Here is a 19,864-nt window from a genome sequence, read left to right on the forward strand (position 1 = left end):
TGCCAAAATTTTCCTTGCCGAGGGCAGCACATGTCACCAAATCCTGTAGACATTCTTCAGTGCTTGCTTTATCTCTCAGAAGCTCTTGACATTGTCGATCATTGCCTCTGCCCCAAAACCCACGCAGGTGTGGCTTTCCTAACACCGCACTTCACTGCTTTTCCTCTGCTTCCCCAGCTGCTCCTCCTCAAGTCTGCTCCCAGAGGCTTTCTGCTCTCCATCAAGTCCCTGCCTCTCCAGCCCAGATCCGTCTCCTGATCTTGACCATAACAGTTATGCCAAGGGTTGAATTTTGTCCTCCCACGCTGCCTGGCCCCTTATGTTGAAGTCCCAGCGCCTAGAGCCTCAGAACTCGACCTCATTTGGAATTAGGGCATTCACAGATGTAATTCATTAAGATGAGGTCACACTGGAGTAGGTGGGCGCCTCATCCGACTGGTGTGTCCTTATAAAAAGGGGGAATTTGGACACAGACAAGCTCACAGGGGACATGTGGCAGAGATCGTGAACATCGTGAACACGAAGGCAGAGATCGGGGTGATGTGTCCACAAGCTAAGGGAGGCCAGAGATGGCCAGCAAACGTCCAGCAGCTCTGGGAGAGGCCTGGAGCAGATCTCCCCCACAGCCCTCAGAGGAACCAACCCTGCTGCCGCCATGATCTCGGACTTCCACCCTCCAGAACTGTGAGAAAATAAGCTTCTGTTGTTTAAGCCCCTCAGTGTGTGGTACTTTGTTACGGCAGGCCTAGCAAACCAATACAAGTCACCTGTTCTGATGGCTGCCTGCCCTGGTGACAGCTCTCTGGACCCATGCAGGTGGTCTCTGCCCCCCCACCTTTCACCATCACTGACTCACCTGGGCCACTCAGATTCTCCCTTGCAGGAAATTGGCTCTTGACCTGAGAGGCCCGGGGCTGGGAGCTGTCACACCTCCCAACAGCGCAACTCTCTAGAGAAGGCCCACCAACTCCTCCTTGGGTCCCTGGAGTTTCTCTGCTTTCAGCCCCTCCTAAAGCTGGCTTGTGGATTTCACGGGACCCCAGAGTATCCTTCCCCTAGCACCCTTCTTTTTGCCTTAAATTAGCATATTATTTACCACTCTGATTGCAAGTGGCAGAAAACCCAAGTCCAACCATTGGCTCCCCAGGGCTCTCTCAGGATGAGGACTAGGCTTTGCCGCTTCTTTTTTTTTTCCTTCTCCCCAGTGCCCCCCAGCACATAGTTGTATATTCTAATTGTGAATGCCTCTGGTTGTGCTATGTGGGACGTTGCCTCAGCATGGCCTAATGAGCCGTGCCATGTTGGTGCCCAGGATCCAAACTGGTGAAACCCTGGGCCGCTGAAGCAGAGAGCGTGAACTTAACCACTCAGCCATGGGGCTGGTCCCAGAATAGATTCTTTTAAATAGAACTGCTGGCCAAAGGGTCGTCACAATCTCACATTTGATGGACAGTACCCAAATTACCCAAATAGCTCACAAGAGGCTGAACGAACAATGATGAAAGAGACTTGATATTACCAATCCTCTCAGTCTTGACCAATCAGATGGGTGAAAATATAAAATTTCAACTTGCATTTCTTTAGTTATGAACAAGGTCAAACATCTTTTCCTTTGTTAATTGTGTCATGAGAAGTGTCTCTGCCAGTCTCAGGGCCTGTCTAAAAGGCTACTGAGATTCCCTCTAAGGCCAGTTCCAGATCACCCGTTGGTTCCAGGAAGTGACTCAGCAGGTCTCCTCGTTACCCCCTCCTGCCCCCACTCCACACCTCCCCACGGGTCCAGGGAGGCCGATGGGATCTGGCCTGTCTGAACAGACTCAACAGTTAAAAGAGCATAAACTGAACCATGGCTGTTTGCTGCTAGAGAGGACACAAACATGCTGGCCCCTGGCTCTGGGCTGATGTCACCCCCCCATGGCATCCTGGACCCTTCAAGGGCCCCTGGACACACAGGGCACGAGGGACGCTTCTGCCCAGCCAGTTCCCTGGCGTGGCCCATCCTCAGCTCACATTCCACCTGCTCAGAGGCTCAGGGGCACCCGAGCCACTGTGGCACTCCCACCTCCCCGGGTCCCCAGTCCCTCAGGTATGGACCGTCTTCGCAGCACTCGGCACCGTCTCCCGCCAACACGTTCACATGTTTGTTTTGCTGTTTAATGTTTATCTATCGCCCTCTAGAAATCATTGCTGTATCCCCAGAACAGTGTCTTCATGCCCATCCCTAGTTCTTGGCTGATGTCACCCCCAGTGGGCTAGTGAATACTTACGAATTAAATAATGCCAAATGGGTCATTGTGTGAGGTGCTGGACATACCTCGTCTCATTTATTCTTTTTCTCCCCCAATTTTTGTTTGACAAATTTTAAACCTTAAGGAAAATGGAAAGAATAAACAGTGAATACTTGAATACCCTCCAACTAGATTCAACAATGAGCATTCCCCTTTTTTGCTTTGTCTTTATCTCCACGCAAACATACTTTTTGTTGCTGCTGAACCATTTGAGTGCACGCAGACCTCGTGAAACTTCACCCTTAAATACTTAAGCATCTATCTCCTACCAACACATGTATTCTACATAAGTACAATACCATTCCTACACCAGGAGGCAAAAAGTCACTCCATAATAGATGATATGATAGAGACCATATTTAAATTTCCCCATTTTTTTTTCAAACCAGCATCCAATCAAGGTTCATACATTGCATTCAGCTGTGGTGTCTATTTGCTCTTCATAACGACTCTGTGAGGAACGCACTGAAATTCCGACTTCACAGGTGAGGAAACTGAGAGCCAGAGAGCCTGAGGAACTTGCTAGGGTCACACGACCGCTAAGTGGCAAAGTCAAGATGCCATCTCGCATCTCTGACACCTGAACACACGTTTTCTCCCCTCTTCCTGCTTCTTGCTGCCCTAGTCCTCTAGGTTCCCCAAAGGTTTCGTCGCCAGTCTCTGGCTGATCTGGTCCATGCAAATCGTGGGCTGAGGCCGAGGTGGAGGTGTTGACCCAGTTACGCAGCAGACGAGGCCTCGCTTGCAAGTTTCTGCAGCCACACACCCACTCCTCACCCCCGACCTGGCCTCTGTTGCTCTCTGAGACATTAGTCAACGATTGGGAGTGACAAGGCACCCTGTTTCTGCCTCGTTTATTTAGTGGAGGATCCACCGGCAGCTGGGCAGAGAGACAAACATGATTCCGATGGAGGAACAAATGGTGGCTTCCGGTCGAGTGTGTAGATAAGGCTGCAACAGGGATTAAAAGAACAGTCCCCCTGGATGGTGCAAGCTTCACAGGGCGGGAAAACATCTCCCTGAGCCAGAAGCTGCTTGCTCCCTGCATGTCAAAACAAAAGTCCTCCCTTAGGGGAGCTCCACCCATGGAATCCGTTCCTGGAGTGTGAGTAACCAACATGTGCGTGAAGAGACAGCCCTGACTCAGTAACATTTGGGGTGGACCCAGCTCTCCTATAGATTAATGCCCCTGCCTTAGCTGATCTCCCTGGGTCTGAGGCTCAACACTTGGAAAGACCTGCAAGGGGGCCAGTGCAAGGATCAGGAGACGAGGGGCAGAAATGGACAAGGGGGCAAGGGAACACGAGACCAGGAGAAGCAGTGCCCACCACCTGACATCGCAGGTGTGTAAAGGGCTCTTTCCATCAGGCTGGAGGGACCCCAGCGTGAGTGTGAGAGCAGCAGGAGGAGAGGGAGACACAAGTGGCCAGGAGCACACAGTGAGGAGGCTCCAAATTTGGGGGTAAAGTTATCCTCTACCCCTCTGAGACTTGCTAGCAAGTCCTTAGGCACAGGGTATCTCCCAAATCAAAGCAGGCCTTGTGAAAATTGAACGGACGGCCTAGAGTCCATCACCAGGAAGCCATGACTCAATGTGGGAAGCTGTCATCTAATCAAATATTTAGCAGCTGGAGAACACATGCGTTCAAGACAAAGGTGGTAATTATTTATATAATCAGGAAAAAAGCCACAAAGCAATCATTTTCGGAGAAAGGCAGGGATGGAAAAAACAGTGGAATATAAGAAAAGGTCTCCCCAATACAAGCATTTGGCAAGCTTTCCAAGCACGGCTCGATATAGAGAGTGCTGGCAAGGGGGGCCAGCCTGGGGAGGATCAGGGGCCCTCCCCACTACTGTGCAGGTGGCTGGTGAGTCTGAGGCACATCTCATCTCTTGTCACCTCCCTGTCTGACCCCTGAGTACAGGGCCATGTGGCCTCTGTGGCCTTCTGCCAAGGCCATAACCCATTTCCCACCTAGACCCGTCTGAGGTCCCAAGCTTGGCCTAGTTGTCTGTCCCGCCGTGGCTCCTGGCCACCCCCCCTCCCCTTCCCCTTTCTTGGCCTCAGACATCTGAGCCCTTTAGTCTGGGGTGAAAACCTGCCATTGAAACCATCCACTCCCCGCTTAGACTGGATCCTGCCTGACTCGTCTAGAGTTTACCGTTCTCCTGTGGTCTTAGTGAGTGGCCTCACCTCTAGGGCCCCCTCATCTATCTTGATGGCTCCAGCTCCTGTTCTGCCTAATCTTGGCTCCTTCCTCCCTTCCAGGAGCTCCCTGCAGGTAGAAGTGGGGGGCCATCTCCCCAGTACCTCCCCCACCATGTGTGAACAATCTTGAATTCTGGATTATGTGTGATTGGGTGACCATCTGCCTGGTTTTTTAGACGAGAGCCCAGAGATCACCAGGCTCAACCACTGCATCCGGGGAACACCATCTATAATATTGTGATTTACAATGAGAAATATATATTTGATCTTCATGCCCATTTCTGGAACAGAGCTCCTAAAACCCATGGAATTTCCTAAGTGATGAGAGCAATAAAGGTGTCTTTTGTTATGTTAATGAGATGTCTTTTGGGCTGCACTAAAAGCTGAGGGCTGGTTGCCAGGAGAACCAAGCAAGTGATTAGAGGGTTGGAACTTTCAGTCCCAGCCTGATGACCTCCAGGGAGGGGAAAGGGACTGAAGGTTGAATCAGTCACCAATGGCCAATGATGTAATCAATCGTGCTTTTGTAATGAAGCCTCCATAAAAATCCAAGAGGATGAGGTCTGGTGAGCTTCCAGGTTGGTGAAGATGTGGAGATGCGGGGCAGAGGGCATGGAATCTCCCTGCCCCTTCCCACATACCTTGCCCTACCTTGCCCTATGCATCTCTTCCATCTGCACGTTCCTGAGTTATATCCTTTTAATCTGGTAATCTAGCAACTAAATTGGTTCCTGAGTCCCGTGAGACACTCTGCAAATTAATGGAAACCAAGGAGGGGGTCGTGGGAACCTCTGATTTATAGCCAGTTGGTCAGAAGTACAGGTAACCGCCTAGACTTGTGATTGACATCTGAAGTGGGGGAAATCTTGTGGGACTCAGTGTGTAACCTGTGGGGTCTAACACTATCTCCAGGTAGATAGCGTCAGAATTGAGTTGAATGGTAGGACGCCTAGCTGGTGTCACAGAATTGCTTGTTGGTGTGGGAAAAAGCCCCCACATCTCACTTTCTTTAAAGTTCAACCCCTCACTTAGGTAACAGCTGCAGAGACAACTAGTCATCAGCTGAATCCTGCATCACTGTTGTCCCTTAGACCGACAGGGCTCCTAAAGGTCTGTATTGGGTGGTAATGTGCACTTCAACATTCAAGTACAAGAAATGCCACCTTTCTTTACTTCCTAGGTCATACTACATCCAGTTCAAGCTCTCACTTATGGAGGTGTACGAACCTCACTATGAGTCAATTTCCAGGGTCCCCTCCCTCAAGTGGATTAAACAATGACCCCAGGACTTATTAGTATCCCAGGAGGGGACACCAATTTCTTGAATCTTGGGTCCCCGTTTTGCTACTGCTTCTGCGTGACACAGATGCAGCCTCCAAGGCTAGTCTTCCATTCTTTAGGGATCAGACACCCCCTCACCCTCCTTACGTGGGTGCAGATGGCTGGGACATCTGTCTTCTCCTGCCCTCAGACTGGAAGTGCACCATTGGCTATACTGGGTCTTCAGCCTGGTGACTTCAGATCTTGAGATTTCTCAGCCTCTATAGTCATGTGAGCCAATTCCTTATAATAATTCTATACATATATATATATATATATATATATATACATATCTCCTATTGGTTTTGTTTCTCTAGAGAACTCTGACTAATACAGGCTTTGTATTACAGACTCCCTCCTCCCTCGCTGTCCTTCCAGAGCTGCACCTCTCAGAGGGAGTCTCTGCACACACACATCCACTCATCCCTTCCCCAGCCTGAGGTCCTGGCCCCTTTAGGGGTGGGTCTCTGGTACCATGGGAACACCTGTCCCCACCTGGGCTCCTCCATCCTTGGCTATTCTTTGGACTCCATCCATGAGTCTTCCTCTATCCCAAACCTCCTGTGTTATGATTATTTTATGAGTCTAGGCTTTTAAAAACGAAACACTCAACTCTCCTCTGGGGCTAGAAATGCTTCAATTTTCAGGACAAAAAGTCCAACTGCCCTCTGAAGAGGAAGAAGCAGAAAATACCTCTCTTTTTTGGTCCTGAATCTACAGGAAAGTAAGCTGGCTAACTCTGAGTCAGAGTCTTCCTACGCATCAGCTTTGTTTCTTTACTGCTGTCAGGAGCAGGTAGCGAGGCGCTCTGCTCCAAGGATGTTCAACCCTCCCTCACATCAGAGTCCAGGTGAGTGGCATCCCTGGGCTGAGCAGTGACAGCCTGCACTGTTGACTGCACACCCTGGTCAAGAGCCCCTCTACTGGACCCAGTCGGTGACTGACTACAGAAGAAGATGTGGGGGTCTCCTTGCAAGACCCCGACTACCCACTCTAGGCCCAAGTGGGCAGAGCTCAATGAGGACAAAGAGGCTGAGTTAATTTCAAACCCACCAGATTCTGGTTCCACCTGAATCTGAAACATTGGTCCTCCCAGGAAGTCGAGCTGCTCCAGTGAAGCTGGATGTCAGGCTGGATAGGAGTGCTGGAGCCAGCAGGAAGCCCAGGCTGCTCAGGATAAAAGATCAGACGCAAGGCCTCAGCAACCCCACGGCCCGCTGGGGGTCGGTCTCCCCTGACTGTCTCTTGGGCCCTGGACTTGGCTCCATTGGGACTGAACTGACTTGGCTGCCTCTGCCCGTCCGAAGCGTAGGGTCACCTGCGCTCCCAGGCACTGGGCTATCTCAATCCTGTTCTGCTTCTGTGATGGCTCCCTCTCACCTGCCTCCATCTGCCCCTCAGTCCCCTCCACGCACCTCAGCACAGGTGGGCCTGCTTCCTGAGACCTGTCTTGGATACTGGAAGGGCCCCAAACACTCAAGGACTTGTCCATGTGAGAAAGAGGAGAGGTCTTGCACGAACACTGTGACTCCCCAGGGCTACCCATCCCCCGACAAGGGAGCAACCCCAGGATCCAGAGTTCTCCACACTGCCCCCAAGTCATGGCCACCTCTCCTCCCCGCCAGTCCTGATGCCAGCACACCTCATGGCCAAATTTTCCCTCAGACCTTCATCTAAACCACATGTGTCTTTTCTCTAGGGGCTCAGGGGCCTGAGCCCACCTCCCAACCACAGATCCCGCCATACCTCCATGGCCCAAATGACCCAAGACTGGCAGTGGCAGGGGGAGCCCACAGCCTGGACTTTCTTGTCCATGGACATGTTGTGCCAATCCCTCCTGCACCTGTCAGGACCACCCTCAATGGTGTAGACTCCTCACTTCCTGACCGAGCATGGACCTGAAATTCCCCCACTGCCCAAAAAGTAGGAGTTGTGAGGACCTTCTCTGACTCAGGTTAATAACACTGGTGATGACTATGGCCAATAAGGGAGACACTCTGACCCTAACGCCCTTGCATAGGGCTTGGCTGGGGAGGGGGATTTCCTTAGCCTTCCTCTGGGTTACATCACACAGATGCTTTCCAAACAGTGAGCATATTTGGGCAGACACTGCCCAGGCCTGCAGGGTAATGAGCGTAACATGGTAGCCAGCCTGTCAAATACAGGGAGAGGGATGGCCCGAGAGAGACACTCACAGCACACAGCGACGTGGAGATCTTCCCAGGGTGCTCGACACGTGCATCAAAATGGCCCAGCTTTCTGGAAGACATTAAAGCAAAAAGTGCAAGCAAGTAGAGAAAAAGAGGCTTCTCTCCCCAAATTAAAAGCCAAACCCATCAGTTAGTGAAGAATTGATGTCTCACGGGGAGGCTGTTGAAGATCTCTGGCTGTGAAGGAAATCTATTTAAGAAAATAGTTTAAACAGTTTGCTAACATTTCTTAATTCATTTCTGTAAAAGTTGCTATCTGGCTGTCTTTTTTGTAACACAGACTGAGAACTTTCCGTACTAGGTACCATGAAAGTTATCCAGGCACAAATTATATGTATATGATAATATCCATATATATAACAGGGTAGAGTGGTGGAGAGGGGTCAGACAATGGGGAGAATGAGAAAGAGAGAGAGAGAGTTGGACTAGTTTCTGTCCTACTATAAACATTGTGAATCCTTCGGCCAAGTAGCAGTTGTCTGCCACTCAACTCTGGCTGATGTCTACACAAACCCTCTACAGAGACAAACTTCTAGTAGAAAGTTCTTACATCCCTAACAGTCTTGGGATCAAGTCCATGGACTCCATTTCTATTACTGGAGACCCATCAGAGACCCCAGGCCATAGGGGACCACATCATGTGCCATTCTGTGCCCACAAGAACATAGCCTTAGACCAAATTATAAATCCACATACACAACCTTGACAGGAGATTCAAGGTCCAGATTGGGAGATTAACCATTGTCAAGTTTAAAGGCCTCGTTCCCATTGCTAACAAACCTAAATTTCGTGCTGAGCTTCTATCTTTAGAAGAAAACGGAATTCACTGTTTTACCAGAAAGATGTCAAGAGGATGGGAGTTTTTAGGGCAGCAGTTCTTAGCTGGTTTCTGTATAGATTCCTTTGGGTCTCCGGGAAAGATGGGGACCGTCTCCCTAGCAAAATACATACGTTTTGCAGTTTTCAGTTTTAGGGGACCACAGATTCCCTGAAGCAGCCATGAAGGACCCCTGGTCTGCAGGGTGAAGCTCTGACCAGCTGGCTTAGCTGCTCCAATGCATTTTTGCCCATGAAGATTTCACGGGCCACTGGAGGGCTGTTTCCCACCTGTCTCATCACAGCCCCGAACTGGGATTCTGGAGGACTTTTATACACAACAGATTTAAATACCATGACTCAGCTCGAGAGCCAGTCTGGCCACGGCGCTCAAGGAACAAACACTGTGATTTTTAGCCAGAACCATGACATTTCTGCAAGCAAAATATATCGACTAAAACAAGCATTTGAGCTATTGTTAATTTTAAGGAGACCTTTATAATGATGATAAGAAAACTTATAATTTCCCAAGCCAAAGGGGCGACCTCCCGCAAGGTCTGTGACGGCTCATGCTGAGGGTCCGCCAGGCCTTCTAAAGACCTGAGCTTCTCGCACTGACATAGTGCGGGTCTGTTTTGGCACTTGAAGCCTCCGTCTCCTTTGTGTCCTTTGGGGACACACAAATAAGAGACCGTCTGGCTTGTCTGTCTTAGAGATTGTATTGTTGACCAGGCGATCAGACAGGGTCCTGATACAAACCTGACACAGAAAGAAAAGCTTTCTTGTAGCTTTTAGGAGTTAAACTTCCCCTGTTCCCCCTCCATCAACTCCTCCTGTCACCATGGTAATGGGTAGAAAATGAGGCTTTCAGGGCTATCTTGTTTGCGGATCTTACTGTTATGGGATGAATTGTGCCCCGCCCCCCCATTCATCTGCTAAAGTCCAAACCCCTAGTACCTCAGAATGTGACTTTATTAGGAGATAGGGGCATTGCTGCTGTCATCAGTTAGGGTGAGGTCACTGGAGTGGCCCTAATCCAATGTGACTGGGTCCCATAAAAGGGGGAGATTGGACACAGACACGCACACAGGGAGAACGCCATGTGAACACAAAGGCAGATTGGGGTGACGCGTCTACAAGGCAAGGAACCCCAAAGATGGCCAGCAAACCTCCTGAAGCTGGGAGAGGCCTGGAACACATTCTCCCCACAGCCCCTAGAGGAACCAACCCTGCCAACGCCTTGATCTCGGACTTGTAGACTCCAGAACTGTGAGACAATACCTGTCTGTCGCCAAAGCCACCTGGTTTGCGGTATTGCGTTACAGCAACCTTGGCAAATGAATACAGTTTCCCGGTCCTCTGATAGGCCCTGAGGAAAGGCCTGACTGTTCCATTTCAAACATCAACGAGTGCTAACCACCCAAATTTTATAGACCAGACGGAGGAGACATAACCCCACCTCGAGGTCCACCTTAATCTCTGTCCACTGAGACCACAATGACCTTTCAGCCTGGGGAGTGTCTGTATCAAGGTGTTCTGAGAACAAGAGAACGAGGCAGGCTCTTCATGGCATGGCTTGAGGAACCAGGCCAGAGTGAGCAGAAGAGTGGCAAATACGTTTTCCGCTTGACAAACATTATAATCCATACTAGGCTTCTGCAAGAGTATTGACATTATTTCCCAGAAAAGTCTTGCCCCCCAGTTAACACACAGGGCACCTCCGGGGAATTTTTACTTGTGGGAGAACAGAGGTGAGTCAGTGCCCACGGAAGCCAAGGCGTCCTGGGCTCCACGCAGGAGCCTTTTCTCCAAGGAGAGTCACCTAGCTCCCCAAGGGCTGCAGCTCGCCCCTGTCTGTGCCTTTGTGAGAATCAGAAAAGGGGGCCCCTGTGGCCAGGCTCACGGGGAGCAGGTGAATTTGAAAACCGTGCCCCTTCTTCCAGGCAGTGGCTCCTTGCCAGGTGGCACAGCTCTGCGATCAGGTGAGGGTTGAATTCCAGATCCCAATGGCCTCCCAGGCAGGGACCCTTATGCAGTTAGCAACTTGCACCAACGTACATGGCAGCTCTGATTGCTCTCTCTGTTCTCAGTTTATATCTGCTTCTATTGATGCACTTATCCCATGTGGGTGGGGGATTTGTCCTGTTTCCCAAGAATGGCAGTGAAGGCCCAAAGCTGTGGATAAGAGGTGCTAAGCGTACATTCTAAGTCCAGGGAATCTCAGCAGTCAGGCCAAGCCTATCCACAGGGCTACTGAATGGTGCCTGTTGAGAACTTTCTTTCCTCCTCTCCCCCAAACCCCCTCACTACAGCCCCACAGGGAGGGAAGGAGGTCGTCAGCCTCTGGGAGTACAGTGCTTACAGAGAGAGGCCATTCCCTTAATGGGGCTGGTGCTTTCCTTCCATGAAGCCAAGCAGGGGGCTGGAAGAAAACCCTAGGAAAGAAAAGGGGATGTCTAACAAAAGGAGGCTGGAGCCTCCTTCCCACCTGAATGCTCACTGAGCTGCAGAACACACTTGACTCTGGGTCTGTGCCTGGAGCAGGTGGGAATGGCAAGGCAGGGTAGCTCTAGGGGAGACCATGCCAGGAACCTGGGAGTCCTGCCCTGTGCCCTGCGCTATCTTCAGTCTGTACCTGGAGGTGCACTGGGAGGGCAAGAGTCAGGCCTGTTCTGTGCTCTTAGTCACGGTGCAGCTTCCGCTGGGACACTTGTCTCCCTGAACACCTTTCCCTTTCCCCAAAATAGTGGGGTGCCCTCAGCGAGGCTTACTTCCAGACAGCCCTTAGGCAGAGTGTCGACGCTCAGCGCCAACCTGTCAGGCCTCCCCTTTTCCGGAACAAGAGCACTGTCAACAGGAGGCCAGGCCCGCCGTCCTCTGCGGAGATGGCCCCAGGCCACGTGTTGAGGGGAGCAAAGGGCTGCCAATCATCCTCCCCCAGTAGGGCCTGGAACTGGGTTTATCCCCCACCATCGAGCTTTCCCGCACAAACCCAAACGTTCCGAAGTTGCAGCGTTGGCCATCTTCCGCTAGAACAAAGCAAGACACCCTTGTTGTCACTAGATGGCGACCCTGCGTAAAGGTAAAGCAGGACGTCGCTGGAAGCCGCTCGCCCCGCGCAGCTGCCTGGGGAGTCTGGAGAAGGCAGACCCCCACCTCTCCCCGGAGAGAGGACGGTGCCCGCTCTCGCGGCCGGCCGGGGGCTCGGGGCTCGGGGCGCGGCGCTGCTGGCGACCCCTCCCCCGCCCCGGCCCTGCCCGCGCGCGCGCCCCCCGGCGGGGCTCCCCGGCTCCCCGAGCCGAGCGCACACGGCGAACGGCCCTGCGCCCGCGCCTCGGCTGCCTGCTTTGTCCCCCAAATGCTGCTTTTAGGTGGAGCACTGTCTCGGGGCAAGGAGGTGAGCCCTGAGAGAGGGAGGGAGAACCCAGGCCAGCCGAGCAGGGGCTCCGGGGCACCGACCCCGGCTCCAGGCCACGGCCGCGTGGCGCCCACCCGCGGGGGCAGCACGCGAGCCGCACCCTCTGAGCGCGGAGCTGTTTCCTCGGACGACCGGAGCGGCTCTGTGTGCTCACAGCGTGTACAATTGAACAACAACAACAATAATAATAATAACAGCCCTGCAGTGAGTTTGGAAGCTTGTGGAATCGCTTCACAGTCAGGCATATCACGGCACCCAAATCAAAGGGTTTGAGTATCGATGAGTCTAAGGCAGAGAAACGGCCGTTGTGAGCGAATTCTCCACGGCCCGATTAGACCTCACGCTTGATGTGAAGTCACTTTGCCCCGCAAATATGAGGGGTTCGGATGTCATGCGTCTGCCCAGGACTCCAGGGTCGAGGCTCCCCGGGGCCAGCGGCGTCCCCTGCGGGTTATAAACAGCAAAAGGAAGGGATGGGCGGGGCTTCAGAGAAACTTCCTCCCGTCGTTCCCAAAGCCAAACCAGGGGAAATAAAGATGTTCACAAAGGCTGTGTGTATTTTTATCCCATTCGAGAGGAAAGCAGTTTTAGCGCTACAGGAAACAGTGCTTTTTCTTACCGCTTTGGACACCTACTTAACTGAAGCGTAGAATGTGAGAAAAAAAAAAATCTACTGTGCTTTGTAGCTCCTAAAATGTTCCTTAATGTCTGGGCATGTTTCGAAAGTAACAACCGCAGACAAGTTTCTAATCTTCATCCTATACATTTATTCACAGTATATGTTCTACGTCTGCGTCATTTCGGCCCTGAAACAGCTCCAGCAGGTGGATGGGGAACGGAGGCTTAGGGGAAGAAGGCCATTTGCTCAAGAGCATGTGGTAAATTAACAGCCCGACTAGGCTGAAATTAGCCTGTGCCGTATTGCCAGATGCATTTGCTGTCAGATTCAGGGAATTTGGGGCTAAATGAGATGCTCGTGCCTTCCTGTCTTTCAGGTTGAAAGTCATTCAATCAGAGAGATGATGGGCCCCGACCCCCGCGTCTGGAACAGCTCCCCCTCCCAACGGTCATTGCCCTCTCTCCTTGTCATGCCTTGTCACAGCAAATGTCCCCACCTAACAGGCTTATTGTCAAACCCTCTCCCCCCACTATAGCATACCGTCCAGGAGCAGGTGCTCAGTAAATACCTTGGGGAGCACATGAAGATGACTGCAATTCTCCAACCGGCCCCCTCACCAGGCATTTCTCAGTCTCTCTCTGGGCAGGACAGTGCCAGAGCCTCCAGTTTTCTGGAAAGATTCGCTGCCAGCACACACTGCTGCTCCAGAAACCAAGTTATGGGTTTCTTGTTTGAGGGGCTTCCCATCCCCAGAGGCTACTCCCTTCCCTGTGGGCTATTCACCCCGCCCCATGGTAGCTGAATTCAGGCTTCTGGTCTGGATGAGGGAAATTGATTAGGAAAAGTCCAAAGTGGTTCCTGTGGTTGGGGGCAGGGTCCACAGCAGCTGCTTGGCCTTCAAGAGAGATACTCCCCAAGATTTTGAATCTCCAAATGTTCAAATGTGGCAGTGGTTCTAGAAACATTGATGACTGTCACAGCTGGGTTTAGGGGGTTGCTAGTGGCATCTAGTGGATAGACACTGCTAAACATCCTACAATACCCAGGACAGCCCCTCATAACAAAGAATCATCCGGACCAAAATGTCAACCTTGCAGAAGGTGAGAAAGCCTGGAATATGGGAGTGTTTATTTGGCTCCTGAGTTGCTCCTTAAAAAAAAATCTCAGTCCAGAGTTGTTCCTGTACTCGTTCTTAGACTACCAGTTAACCATCGTTTCCTGGTCTACTAATGTTCTATTTTTTTACCTTATGACTGTTTTTAAACAATTGTGTCAGTTTCTATCACTGGGGAGCATCGCTGCATGTTCAGTAATGTGGCGACAACAACAAAACTGTCCTGGGAGGTGGACGCTGGCCAGCTGGTGAGGCCCAGGGACTCGATAAGGTAGTGGCTCCCACACCATTGTGGGAAAATCTATGCATCACTGCATATCACGGGCCTCTGGTCACTCACCAGATGAGAACACTAAGACTTACTCAGACTCTCTGAGACTTACCCAGAGTCTTATTGTGTTATATTGTATTAATTTTATTTAAGAAGATATTTTGATAACAAATATTTACTGGGTAAGTTTAAGAATAAATGAGAAACTGACCCCAGTTTATTGTCCAAACAGGCAGAGGATCAGCTGGGACTATGAGGACAGGTGCTGACAGCCAAATGCCTCTTGGGGGCGCTGTTCTTTCTCCAAAACAGTACTTTCTAGTCTGAGGGTTTCTCATGCTCCTGTGTGATCCATCACCATCTATGCCTAACTGTGTGTTCAGTCCATGACTAATCCTGCTGCTGCCATCAAAATTCCTCACACGTTCATGTCAGTGGGATCAGGGAGATACCGACTCAGGAATCCTGCTCTGCTGAATTCCTGTCCTAGTGAGGGAACTCACTGGAACATTTCTGACCAGGTCTGCCCAACAGCCCAGAGCATACCCACAGGCACATTTTACAGCTCGCTCTAAATAATTAATCTTGTGTATTATTTTATAACTCTCTGGTCTGCAGAGTGTTCACTTACATAGTATTCTTTACTTCAAAATCAAGTTGAACCGTTTCAGAGAACTTTTGACCTAATAATTCCACTTCTAGAATTTTCTTCCGCAGAAACACTTCTATAAGGGCACAAAAGTATATGTGCTAGAATGTTCAGTGCAGCATCGTTTGTACTATTACAAAATTAAAAACAATTTAAATATCCATCAACAGGAGAATAATGAAGTAATAATAATTATGGTACCTCCGTACTATGTAATTCTATATAAATGTTAAAAAGGAATGCAGTAGAGCTATATGAAATAGCATAAGAGCAAGTTGCAGAATGTATTAACTCCACTTTTGTAAAAAAAAAAATCATAAGTATTTATTTTACATATATTAAAAAGTGCTTACAATCATACATAGTATGCCAAATTCTAAGGAAAAGTTGTTTTAAAATTTTATATGTTGTTTGCATGAAAACAGCCTATGTATGAGTTTTGTAATAAGAAAATTTGTGTTTATTTTTTGTCGTTTTAGAAAAAAATACAAAATCAGATTTGGTTTTTTTCCTCAGCCTGTGTGAGGTGAATTTTCTGTCGCTTGCAGGTTCCTCTTACCCTCCAGGGAGAGGCTAATGCCTGAGACAGTGGTTTTTGGCAGAATTATTGTTGAAGACATAGTTCTCATCCAAAAGTCAATCTTTCTTTCGGCCAGGACCAGCTTTTCTTGGCTGCAGATTTTGGTTCCATCAGGAAACGCTAAACATAGCTGCCCTCTCACTCTCCGAGCTGGTAGCCAGGGCACTCACCTTTGTGGTGACAAGGCCTGGGGGTCTCTCACTTAGGAGCTTCTAAAGAGAAGGAGAGACCAAGAGGCTCAGCTTCCAGCCACCACTGGGGCCCTTGCCATGAAGCTCCAAGGGCTGGGGCTGGGTACATCAGTGACCTCTATATTCTTGGCACAGCACCCAGCATGTAGTTGATGCTCACTAGTTGTTAATGAATTTGTCGAAGGAAGAAAAACTTGTTGAACCCTGTCGGCCTGATTTTCATGTATCTTGGGGAAATGGGGTGTTCGTGAATGTGGCTGGCAATTCCTGGGTGATGAGTCCAGGGTTGGCTCCCGGGCTCCTCATTTTGTAAAGTTGTGAGCAGATGGCCCGGCCACCTGAGCAGTACCTGATGAAGTCTTAACATACAGGAGAAGACGCATTTCTGGACCCAGAAATCACACCATAGAGTTGATCTGACATGTCTTAGCGATTTGTAGAATCTGCCACATGGTAACTAGATATAAATGTTAATCACCTGAGATAAATAACGGTAAGCGGTGTTCATGCTCAAAGCAAAATGAAGCACTTCTGCGGTAATCTTTGGGGACAAGGTACCAAAGGGGGACCTAAGTGGGCTTGCAGCTGCCCTGAGATCCCTCCAAAGACCCTCTGGACCCCAAACCTAGGCCCACCCAGATGCCAGTGCTCTCTTTATTTCTGTAAAAGGTGGAAAGGCCCCACCTTGAGCTCTCAGAGCTGAGCCCTGCGCTCCCTTTCCCTCTGAAGGGCTCCCCAGCCTCTTGCTCTGACCACGGAAACATGACAGGTGGCTCTGCTTTGCCCAGTTCCTGGTCTGGGGCCCCGGGGCTGTGCTATCCCAGGCAACTGCCCCTCAGTCAAAATCTCAGCCGGGTCATAGATTCCGTGCACCCAGTGATCGTCCCCAGACTGTGTGAGGTAAAAATTCCAACACAGGTGCACCAAACACAACGTAAAGATGGGGCCTGGTAGGTCGATGTGTAATGAAAATGCACACGCACTCAGTTAAACATTCAGAAGGATAGAAGACCAAAAATGAGTCTTCCTTCCACCCCGCACCCCCAGATCCACTGTACTGTTAACTGTTTCTTGTATATTCTCCCCCAAATCTTCACGCATATACAAGCACACACATACACACACCCTCACACACATCTTTTGGTGGACACAAATAGGCACACTATACATACTCTTCTGTACCTTGCTTTCTTCTACCTTAATTTGTCTTGGAGATTGTTCCAAATCAGGACATACAAATTTACTTTATTCTTTTTAAATGGCTGCATACTATTCCATTGAATATGTGGCAAATATTTACTGTTTTTTCTCCCCAGCAAACTTTCCTCTTTCTTCTTGTAATAGAAGCCTGCATTTTCTTTGAAGAATTGTCTCTTCCCCATTCTGTCCTGTGATTGGGGTGGGGATGACCCTGACCCCAGCTCCAGGCTTGGACACACGGTCCAGACCTTACCACAGTGATTGGTTCAGTGATAGACACGTGACTGGGGGTGGGGTGGGCAGGGGAGGCCATGCCAGTCAGGGCCAGGACTTTATTTGAACTCTTAAGGGAAGAGAAGCTCTCTTCCTTCTGCTGAACTTGCAACTGGGGAGATGCAGGCCTGAGGCACTTTCCGTCGTGTGGAATCTGAGAACGAAGCTGTGATGAAGAGGAGCCGAGCCAAATTACGGCGAGAGATGGTGCCTGTCTGATGACACAGCTTGAGAGTCTGGTTCCGGCTGTACCTCGAGCCCTCCCTCTCCACCCTGAACTTTCAGTTACACGAGCCAATGAATTTCTTTTTTGCCTAAGCTGATGTGGGCCGGGCTTTCTGTAACTCCCCCTGGGGAGAGTCCTGACGTAGAAACTGGCATCTAGAGTGGGGGATCGCATGTGACCCTCGAGTATAGAATTGGCTGAGACAGGGCAAAGTGCAGACCCTTCTCTTCTTGGCAGCAAGTCGGCCTTCTTGTAATGCAGTAATGAAGCAACGAATCACATTGTGGCCGCTCAGACTAGTGTTTACCAATGCTGGAGAACTAAGGTGCTAAATAGAAAAAGCTGATGAGCGCTTCCTGCCACTCTCATTCAGTAAGATCCTATACGAAAGAAATAAGCAAAAGGAGATTCCAACCCCTGCTCCAACGTGGACAAACCTTGATGACAGTATCCTAAGTGAAATAAGCTGGTCACAAAATGACAAATACTGTATTATTTTACCTATATGAGGTACTCAGACCAGTCAAATTCCTAGGGAGAGAAAGAAGAGCAGTGGCTGCCAGGGGCTGGGGGAGATGGAAACAGGGAACTGCTGTTTACCGGGTACAGAGTTTTAGCATTGCCAGATGAAAGGAGTTCAGGAGGTGGCTGGCGGCCATGGCTGCACCACAGTGCGAATGTCTGGATACCACTGAACTGGACACTTCCAAGCAGTTAAGACGGCAAATTTTATGTTATGAGTATTTTGCCACAATTAAAATAATACACAGAAGGAAGAAAATACAACTTTACTAAGAGAGGCCCTTTCTGCCTGTGACCTGCAATCCAATATGGTGAGAGTCTGCTCAAGCTACACTGGATGAGCTGAATTTTCTATACCAAGCTAAAGTTACTGTGAGCAAAGGCCGAGAGGCAGAAAACAGCAAGAGAGAAGGTTGGAACTTAGGAGAATAAATGATAATAACTGACACTGAGGTGTCTCTTGTAAGTTTCTACGTATATGAACTCATGTACTTATAACAACCCTCTGAAGTAGGTGCTGATTTACAGATGAGGAAAATAAAGGCATGGGGAAGGTAAAGAAATAAATCCTAAGGAAGTGAGGGACAGAGCAGGACTGTGACCTGGCCGGTCACAAGCTTCTAACCTTTGCGCCACCTGGGCTGCTTCTTTCTGCTGCTTCTAAGTACCTCCTCACCAGATTTACGCAAAATGTTCCCCTATTGTCCTCTAACCCAAGGCTGCCTATAGTGCCTTGTCACCCCAAGGCAGGGGCCATGATGGGGGTCCTTCAGGGTTGATTGGAGCCCTGAGGCTTGAAATGTCCAGGAAAGATTCTAGAATCAAAGACTTCCCCTTGACAAGATTTCTGAGAAGTCACATTGCCTTCCCCCCCATACTGGCACACACCCAGAAGTCAAGACTCAAGAGTAACAAGGGTCGGCGGCTTTGTTACTGCTCCGCGGCATTGGGAAGCTAATAGCCAGGAAGCCCCTGAAATCCTAAGGGAACTGTGTTGTCGGAGATACTGGCATCTGGCTCACAAAGGCTGGTGTTGGCCAAACCCACAGGCGATCTCCAGGCCCTGCTGCACCAACGAGGAGAAGCGAGCTGGGCCTCTGACCCTGGGCGCAGAAAAGTCATGGAGAGGATTTAAAAGTGGCCAGCTGGCCAGCCCTCATCTTTACTCTCACATCCTTTAACTCCCATGGTCTCTCTTTCTTCCTGAGAACAATCTTTGGAGTAGTTTAGGAAAACAGCTGGCTATGCAAAATTATTTGCCGCTTCAAAGATTTATTCACCACCATCATCTTTTGATGTGCACACATCTGGGAACTGACCAAGCCCATGCTCGTTTCCTGGGCCACAGTACTACTGGCAACGCGTCTCACAGTTGGTTCTGTGATTGGCATGTCTCTTGGCGAAAGTCTTTTGCCTATCCCCTTTTCTGCTTTGAGCAATCTATTTGTGTGCACTACTTGAGGTCACAAATATAGGCTGCATATTGGGGTTAGGCTGAGGACTAAAAAGACTCTTGAGTCATCACCTGGCCTGAGAGGGTGGAGGATGAATACATCATGGGGAACCTGTGGCAAGAAGACCGGACGGAAGAGAGGTCCTTACCTGCTGGGGAGACTTATTCCAGCAAGATGAGCCGTGGTCCAGAGAGAAACACAGATGAACTCGACAGAGGGGAGCCTTTGCCCCAGTGGAGAGGCATTTCTTCCATAGAAGGATGTCTTCTCTGATCCACAAAAAGGACAATGTCTTCCTGAACTCAAAGAAGAAGGACCTTGAAGACCCCGTGACTCCACGTGGAGTAGTGAATCACGCAGCGCTACTCACATGGACTTGGCAATGAGAATCTGATTGTTGACAGCCAAGAATAGACTGTGTGAAAGAGACTATGCCAAAATACAACCGCGTAATAAAATGCTTTCTACTATCAGTACTTAGTTTTTCTTCTCCTTGTCTTGGTT

At 49.8% G+C, this 19,864-nt stretch overlaps 1 long non-coding RNA gene across 1 annotated transcript; it reads right to left on the minus strand.

Moving 5' to 3' along the window:
- Nucleotides 1–6,869: 6,869 nt before the first annotated feature.
- On the minus strand, nucleotides 6,870–19,664 carry LOC139045783 (uncharacterized). The gene is made up of 3 exons (XR_011504880.1): nucleotides 19,509–19,664; nucleotides 8,013–8,076; nucleotides 6,870–6,984 (listed from the first exon to the last, which is right to left on the minus strand). It is a non-coding gene; the product is annotated as an uncharacterized lncRNA (long non-coding RNA).
- Nucleotides 19,665–19,864: the final 200 nt, after the last annotated feature.

The sequence above is a fragment of the Equus asinus genome, chromosome 1 (genome assembly GCF_041296235.1).
Source record: "Equus asinus isolate D_3611 breed Donkey chromosome 1, EquAss-T2T_v2, whole genome shotgun sequence".
Lineage (NCBI taxonomy): Eukaryota > Metazoa > Chordata > Mammalia > Perissodactyla > Equidae > Equus > Equus asinus.